The sequence below is a fragment of the Macrosteles quadrilineatus genome, unplaced genomic scaffold, assembly GCF_028750875.1.
Source record: "Macrosteles quadrilineatus isolate MER2022 unplaced genomic scaffold, UCM_ALF_1.0 Scaffold_832__1_contigs__length_29798, whole genome shotgun sequence".
In the NCBI taxonomy this organism is placed as follows: Eukaryota; Metazoa; Arthropoda; class Insecta; order Hemiptera; family Cicadellidae; genus Macrosteles; species Macrosteles quadrilineatus.
The window spans coordinates 3,875-10,589 of NW_026543425.1; the positions used below are offsets into that span (position 1 = coordinate 3,875).

At 36.4% G+C, this 6,715-nt stretch overlaps 1 long non-coding RNA gene across 1 annotated transcript; it reads right to left on the reverse strand.

The window, feature by feature from the left end:
- Positions 1 to 274: 274 nt before the first annotated feature.
- LOC128982635 (uncharacterized) lies at positions 275 to 5,553 on the reverse strand. The gene is made up of 3 exons (XR_008489703.1): positions 5,352 to 5,553; positions 3,483 to 3,579; positions 275 to 389 (listed from the first exon to the last, which is right to left on the reverse strand). It is a non-coding gene; the product is annotated as an uncharacterized LOC128982635 (long non-coding RNA).
- Positions 5,554 to 6,715: the final 1,162 nt, after the last annotated feature.

Sequence of the window (6,715 nt, forward strand, 5' to 3'; positions counted from 1 at the left end):
TCAAAGCAAATTTAATATAAATGCCTCTAATAGAAAAACTTGAATGTTATTAGAGGAAATGCTAAACAGAGCTAACTCCTTGGTTGAATTTAAATTGACAACATATAATAGACCTAACACAGTACTGTATTAGTTACATAGCTTTAAGCTTTACTAAGCCGTAATGACAAAAAATGAAACAAATTTATTCCTATACCTACAGTTGATTTCAAACTAATTGAGAAATTATCTTAATCAGAGAAGTTTTGACAATGGAAATCAAACAAAGTAAAAGTGCACTTAACATTTTATATTCTGAAAATATTTACACAGGTTTAAATTACAATTCGTACAGTATTCAGTCATCAGAACACTCTTCAGCAGCGGGTGTTGCTTGCTGTCTGTTAGACCTGAAAAACAGAAATTTTTGTTGTCTCAATAAAATTGATGTTTTGTAGTATTTTTTTAAGTTGCCATACATGTATTCCCTCAATAAATTATGTGACTTTGCCAAATTTATGGATTACTAGCTGTAACCCGCGGGCTTTGCCCCGTTTAACTTCTTAATTTTCAAGATTATCTTGTTCGCATGGCTCAATCACGTCCTGGTTGAAGTTTGTTCGCTACGCTCACTCACCTTTAGGTTGGAGCTCGTTCGCTACGCTCACTCACCTTTAGGTTGGAGCTCGTTCGCTACGCTCACTCACCTTTAGGTTGGAGCTCGTTCGCTGCGCTCACTTGCCTTCAGGTTAGCTCGTTCGCTACGCTAACTCGCCTCCAGGTTGAAGTTCGTTCGCTACGCTCACTCACCTTTTGGTTGCAAATTAGCTGTTGTCATAAATGTAAAAGAAATAATAGTGCTGCACCCTGTTGGTAATCCTTGTAACTTTAATGCTATTGAACATCATAGAACAGAACCAACTTGTTTAATTGAAACAGCTGTTAAGATTCAATAATTCCATTTCTCATAAGGTTAACATGGGAAACTCCAGAGCCACTGGGGCGGAGCCCGAAAGGATTTTTGAAATAAGGATATGCCTATATGTTAATCGGGAATGTGAGCTATCATCATGCCAAATTTCAGCCCAATCTGACCAGTATTTTTCGAGTTTACTTTTCCCATACACACATACAGCAACCACCTCTTTTTTATAATAGTATAGAAGATAGATAATTTCCTTTAGAGCTGAAAATTTTGATTATTCCTATGATGAGATAAATGTTACAAATATTGCTTTGTGTGTGAGCCAATTATTTGCAAAACAACTATATGGGCATGGTGTTCCAAATTTAATATATCTTTACTTAGGTTTCCAAATAAATTTAATTTTGGTCAGACTGAAATGAGAAAATAGAGGCTTTTACAGTTTATAAAGTCTATATCACTAAACCTTTTTCCATGACACTTGAAAAATTTCATACCGGTACTGTAGGTTTAAACCTTTATTAGTTGTTATAGCTTTCAGGGATTAGCTTCAAAACAATTTAAAAGTACCTATGTTTGACTTATTAAAGGAGTTCAAGTTTGAACTGTTTTATATTGTGTCAAAATTCAATAAATTTTAAACGTTTTAGAAGTATATTTGAACATTGTAAAAAGTACAAATGCTAAAACAAAACAATAAATTGGACAACTGACTCACAACAGAAAACAATAAATAATTAACCAATCAGCTGATGATATTAAAATATAGAAAAAATATAATATCATTAATTTATACTAGATCTAGTAGAATCTAGTATCATTTACTAATAAAACAGATGACAGGGATATTTGAGAGAGGAATGAGTGATGTTAATATTAGAGACGGCCTAAGACTAATGAATACTAAAATTTTAGGCCCGGTTCACACAAGCGACTTATCTAGCTGACTAGGCTGTGACTAGGTAAGCCCGACTGGGTAGAGGACTACAGGATTAAATGGAACCGTTCACACAAGCGTAGGGTGACGACTAGCGAGCCGCGTTCGAGCTTGGTGTCCCAAACTATTGTCGGGCCCCGCTTCCATTCCAAGTCACTCATGGCAGCTACCCAGTCACCCGCTCTAGCGGCGTAGCAGTACATGTAGCCCTATGGGAGGGTTCACACGAGCGATCGGTCGTCACGCTGCAGCTCGCATTCTTCCCTTTGTTCTCATTGTCGCCAGTGATGGATCCGAGTAACATTGATATCGATATTTGTATCGAATCATAATGAAGCAACGCCGTTTCTTTGGAACAATTATCTTTATAGGCCTATTATTAGTATTACAAGTTCAAATATAGGAATAAACTAAATATAAATTTGTAACCGATTAAGTTTATAAAATAATTTTATATTGGCCCTATACACTCTAAACAATGATGTTTGTTCAACCAAACTTTATAATAGTTTAAATGATAGCTTGTTGGGTGATTCCAATGCAAATTTAGTTTTGAAATGATTCGATAATTGTTTAAAACATCGTTATTGTCCAAAACATCAATGTAAAAAAAATTCACTTACCATTGACGCAAAAACATCAAATATTTCCAGAGAAAACATCGATGTATTAAAAACATCGTTTATCGATGCACATTCATTTACGTCACACTTGCGACCTAGTCCGTGGACATATCGCTCGTGTGAACCGGTGTATCCTTTGGTCCGCTACCCATTCGGGCTTACCTAGTTACAGCCTAGTTAGCTAGATAAGTTGCTCGTTGAACCGGGCCTAAGAAGCGAAATGCTCATGGAGAATAGTCAGCTTGGAATTTTGCCACCGAAATGAGCTTTGTGCAGCCGCACTACTCTTTCTTACTCGGTAAACTGACTTGGCCGCGCGTTCAAGATAGGCTACGCTGCCGATTTCGCAAGAAATGAAACATTAAAGGTAACAAACAATTTTTGCATACAATACCACTCTACATATAGGCTACATATGGTTTTTTTCACACTCAGTGGGGTATTAACTCAATATATAACTAACATTCAAATCTAATTTACTAGACTAGTGATGAAATATGATACTTTCCATGCACAAACCTGAGGCCCATGTGGACAGGTAAATGTGAGGTAAAAAGGTCAAATAAACCCTGAATTTAACTGGTTCTATTAATGTTTTATAGGTATGGCTAATGTTTTTAATAGATTTAGAATTTAATCTAAATGGCATTTTTACTAAGTACAATATCCAAACTAACAGAAGAACTTTGTACAGTTTCCAATGGCAACCTAAATACAGGGTGTCAATAGAACTCTTGGGGTTTTCATATCATAACAGATTGGAAATATGAAGTTAATTCCTTAATAACAGTTCAACTCATTGTACCAACCAATTGTCAATTTTTGGTCAGCCTTTGTTGGCAACACTGTGGCACATAGAATTTGAAAGAATCTAGAGCTGCAATGCCTTACGGAAAATGTTGCTATGGTGACGGGTGCTAGTAAATGAGGAGTTTTTTTATAAACGCCCTTTACTCATAATAATTTCTTATCACAAAGAAATAAGTACGGTACCGTAAATTGAAATAGGAAAAAATACCTCTTCATCAATCTGGGTGTGGCTTGCTGCAGCCACTTCTTGATTGAGTTCTTCATATTCTCAACCGATGTTTCTCAATGTTTTCTCCTGACAGCATCTATAAATCAGAAAAAGGTGCACTAAACATACAAAATGAGTAAAGTACCAGAGCAAAAATACCCCTGAAGCAGCAAACCTGTAGACTATCAATTTGTCTTAAACTGGATTTATGCTTAAAGATTTCCATAAAGCATATTTTGAATAAAGTTTGATCTAACTAGTAGGCCTACCATAGACAAAAAGAACGATATAGAAAGATATAGACTGTCAGCCGTGCAGTGGTTACCATAGGTTCTGGCACACAATGATGGGAGTGCCATGTAGTTACGTAGTGTGTAGGCCGTAACTGCAGCGCTCCCAACGGTGTGCGCCAGAACCTATGGTAACTGCAGCACAGCTGACGGTCTTTTTATATTTAATTCTTTTTGTCTATGCTAGTACTTAGGTTTGTTACTATGGGGAATGCAAAAATTTGTTTTATTGAGCAAATGTTAATATTAAGGTGAAATAGACTAAATAAAGTTGCTAAATTTGATCAACATAGGATATCTACAAACAAGCAAACTACATACAAAAGCTCGCTCCGGCACATAGCCTATTTTTATAATATATGTAGCCCTACCTAATGTCAAGATTTTCCACAAATGGGGAAAGGCGATAATTATGTTCCGTTACTGTAGGGGGTATTCAGGATTTTTATGTGACCGCGGGAGACAATAATCTTTAGGCCTACATAAATAACTTGATCTAAAGCAAAGTGACGTTTAACCGTTTCGATGCTAGAAAATTTTTTGGAATGTTCCGAAAAAAATTATAGGCTAAGTAAGAATTACAGGAGAATCTTGATAAAAAGGCTCTCAAGGGGATTATAAAATAAGACTTGTTATCAAGGTTGTCTTATTATCGAAGTTTAGCAATAACATGTGATTAGGGGTAAAATAAATTCTAGGGGATTTAAAAATGAGACTTGTTATAAAGGGTGACTTGTTATCGAGGGTCTTGTTATCACGGTTCCACTGTATTTACTTATTTCATCCGAAAAGTGCTAAGCTTGCCATGAGGGCAAAGTCTATTGTGTGAGAAAAGAATACGCACATCAACATTTTGATAATAATCAACTTAGGCCTAACTTTTATCCTTAAGGTACTCATCCAAAAACTTATTGCAGACAGTTCTATGTGAAACTGTAAGTACCCAGGGAGGGTAGACCTAAGTTTAGCCTAGTCCTTTTGATTGACTAAGTAGAGTCTATCAAGGCTAGCAGCCTACAGTCGAGGTAACACATGAGTTAGGTTAGCTAATTAGCTTAAGTTATTACGGCACCCTAACATAACAAATGAACATGAACATTCCCAATAGCAAATTACTAGGTGTTTTGACACTTTGTGACAGAATAAAATGTGCTGCAGTTAAAAAAAAATAAAGTAGGCCTAAGATTTATATCAGCCCTCAGGTTTATTGGGCTACCAATAACGAATCATTATTAAAACATTTCCTGGAAAGGTTTTTAACAAACACTAAATTGACTGCCAATTTTTCAAGTGATCAAGTGAAAACAGATTTTAAAAAAGTTAAGAAGGTATAAGATGTGATAAATGTACATCTGATGTACATAAATCAAAAATCAAATAGCCTAGGGCAGGCCTTTTAGCTAGGTACCGGTAAGACTTTTGTGAGTTAGGTCAAGACTAGGCCCAGGCTCTAAATCAAACGGTTGATGCTTAAATCATTATATTAATAACTTATAAACTTAAGTTATCTGGAGTTGGCTGCTTTAACTTATTTAAAATTACTGATTAACTTACGCTAAATCTAGGTTATTCTACTCACCTGAATATTGCAGTAGGTTTCAAAGTTATCGCCGAGGAAAACTACTATTAACCAAAAGCACTTATAAATTTACTTAGGCCTGTATACAAACTTTATAAACTTAAAAATTTAAACTTAACGCGAAATATAAACTCAAAACTTAAGGAAAAATAAACACTTAACCGAAAACAAGAAAGAACAAGCGCAGACGCCAGACGGCCAAACAAACACAAACAAATAAAATGGCGGTTGTTTTGTTATTGTGTAGTAGACTGACTAGCGCCGCTAGCGCTGCGATGGATGAAAATTACAACTACGTTGCTTGTCGTGATACACCTTCCACGAATTGGCCCCAAGCTGTTCCCCGTAAGCCTTCTTCACAAGCGTGCCACAAGTTTGGCACAAGTTGATATAAAAAGGCCTTTCCAGACAAGCCTTTGACAAGGCTTGCCGTAAGCTTACGTGTTACCTGGGAAGGATGTACAAGTTTGTACAAGTTTGTACAAGGTTGTACAAGTGTGTACAAGGATGTACAAGTTTGTACAAGGGTGTACAAGTGTGTACGATAAGTAAAAGTGTGTACAAGGGTGTACAAGATTGTACAAGTGTGTACAAGATTGTACAAGTGTGTACAAGATTGTACAAGTGTGTACAAGGTTGTACAAGTGTGTACAAGGATGTACAAGTTTGTACAAGGGTGTACAAGTGAGTACGATGTGTAAAAGTTTGTACAAGGGTGTACAAGGTTGTACAAGTGTGTACAAGGTTGTACAATTGTGTACAAGGCTGTACAAGTGTGTACAAGGTTGTACAATTTTGTACAAGGCTGTACAAGTGTGTACAAGGTTGTACAAGTGTGTACAAGGCTGTACAATTGTGTACAAGGTTGTACAAGTGTGTACAAGGTTGTACAAGTGTGTACAAGGTTGTACAATTGTATACAAAGTGTACAAGTGTGTACAAGGTTGTACAAGTGTGTACAAGGTTGTACAAGTGTGTACAAGGTTGTACAAGTGTGTACAAGGTTGTACAAGTGTGTACAAGGTTGTACAATTGTGTATCAGGTTGTACAAGTGTGTACAAGGTTGTACAAGTGTGTACAAGGGTGTACAATCGTGTACAAGGATGTACAAGTTTGTACAAGTTTGTACAAGTTTGTACAAGGTTGTACAAGTGTGTACAAGGATGTACAAGTTTGTACAAGGGTGCACAAGTGTGTACAAGGGTGTACAATCGTGTACAAGCTTGTACAATTGTGTACAAGGGTGTACAGGTTTGTACAAGGTTGTACAAGGTTGTACAAGTGTGTACAAGGTTGTACAATTGTGTACAAGGCTGTACAATTGTGTACAAGGCTGTACAAGTGTGTACAAGGTTGTACAAGG